At 37.2% G+C, this 2,141-nt stretch overlaps 1 pseudogene; it reads left to right on the forward strand.

The window, feature by feature from the left end:
• The first annotated feature begins 453 nt into the window (after window positions 1–453).
• LOC123947004 lies at window positions 454–1,512 on the forward strand (annotated as a pseudogene).
• Window positions 1,513–2,141: the final 629 nt, after the last annotated feature.

Consider the following 2,141-nt stretch of genomic DNA (forward strand, 5'->3'; position numbering starts at 1 on the left):
ACCCTATTGGGTGCACAGAAAAAGGGAAAATGAGTAAGACTTGACTGTGAAACTAGTATAAGAACAAGAAAAGAAAGCAACTCTTTAAAACTGGGGAAAATGTCATGAGATTCGAACTCATGCACAATTTCTGTTACTAACCCTGAAATAACCAACACTGCTCTCCAGCCATCCTGGCTCAGACCAGAAGTCATACAGAGTCCTAAACCCATGCAGGAGGTGGGGGCCTTTGACCTTCTCTTCACGGAAGAGACTACTTCCAGTGGAGGGAGTTGGAGATGGATTGAAAACTCTGTATTTGGTGGCAGGAAATCAAGAAGACCATAGAGATCACTGATGTTTTCAGAAATGCTCTGACATGGTGTAGAAGGCTACCCGACAGTAGGGCTCCATTGGTAGGCATGGTTCAGCAGGGACAGAACCCATGCAGCAACAAGTCAGCCAATAGACACCTAGTCATTACAGAATACTCAAGTTCATAGTTACACTGAAGAGACGCAATCTAAAGGATATAATAACAAGGATAAAAATCACAAGTGCTATATGCAATGAGTTGAATTCAAAATCCAAGCTCCCATTTTTAAAAACCTGTATAACCCCCCTGCCCTGGCCCCCAGCTCCCACCATGATCAAGGCGATCCTCATCTTCAACAACCACGGGAAGGCGCGGCTCTCCAAGTTCTACCAGCCCTATAGTGAAGAAACACAACAGCAAATCATCAGGGAGACTTTCCATTTGGTATCTAAGAGAGATGAAAATGTCTGTAATTTCCTAGAAAGAAGATTGTTAATTGGAGGATCTGATAACAAACTGATTTATAGATATTATGCAACATTATATTTTGTCTTCTGTGTGGATTCTTCAGAAAGTTGAACTTAGCATTTTAGATCTAATTCAAGTAATTGTGGAAACATTAGACAAGTGTTTTGAAAATGTCTGTGAACTGGATTTAATTTTCCATGTAGACAAGGTTCACAATATTCTTGCAGAAATGGTGATGGGGGGAATGGTACTGGAGACCAACATGAATGAGATTGTTACTCAAATTGGTGCACAAAATAAGCTGGAGAAATCTGAGGCTGGCTTAGCGGGAGCTCCAGCCCGCACTGTGTCAGCTGTAAAGAATATGAATCTTCCTGAGATCCCAAGAAATATTAACATTGGTGACATCGGTATAAAAGTGCCAAACCTGCCCTCTTTTAAATAAGAAATTTAAAAGGCCACTCCCAGGTAAAATCCAGGGGGAAAAGTCATCTAAGTTTACCATGCAGTTGTTTACCAAAAATAGAGGAAGAGAGTCTTAACTTTTGCTCTTGGATTTAAGTCAAGGTACTGTATAAAAGTTGTGTAAAATCGGTATGGAAGTTCAACGTTGCTTTTCTTGCTCAGTGATTTTGAAGAAATTGAGTAGTTCCAGTGTGATGTTTCTCTTTCTTTTATAAACTGCATTCCTGTGCCCACCTACGGCATGCCTCTGTGTATTGGCTACTACAGTATTTCAAAATGTGTTTGAGATGTTTCTTTAAATTATGTACAATCCAAAATGTTGGTGTTTTGTACAGATCACAAGTGCAGCATTCCATAATTCTTTCTGTTATTTGTCGCAATGGTTATTTAAAGAACCAAGTATGTATTGCATGGAAACATTATGACCTTTTCCTCTTAGTTTAAATAAACTCCAAGGTAACTGGACTTCTACAGCACCTTTCTGTTTGCCTGATATCTACTTTAGCAATAATTTTTTATGACCCTCTAACTCAACAAAGTAAATAAAAGTATATTTTATCACTGTTAAAAAAAAAAACCTGTATAACTACAAATTTGTCTCTGCTCCTGAGTTGAGCTGCCTTAATATTCTTCATTCTTAAAATGGTTGCATCATATGCCATAAAGAAAAATTCTTATTGTATATATAAATATAAGGGATATCATTCCAAAATGTTTGGACAGATAACAATTAATCAAATTTATGTATATGCTACAGGGACAATCCAAAATACCTAGTCTAACTTCCAACAATGAATACAATTTAAATCAGAAAATCTATGAATATTGATTTTTATAATTATCAGTTGAAAAAGTGACATTTCTCCTAAGGAGAAAATACATTCAGAAATCTACTTTGTCCTAAGTCAAATGG

Source organism: Meles meles, chromosome 7 (genome assembly GCF_922984935.1).
Source record: "Meles meles chromosome 7, mMelMel3.1 paternal haplotype, whole genome shotgun sequence".
NCBI classification, from domain to species: domain Eukaryota; kingdom Metazoa; phylum Chordata; class Mammalia; order Carnivora; family Mustelidae; genus Meles; species Meles meles.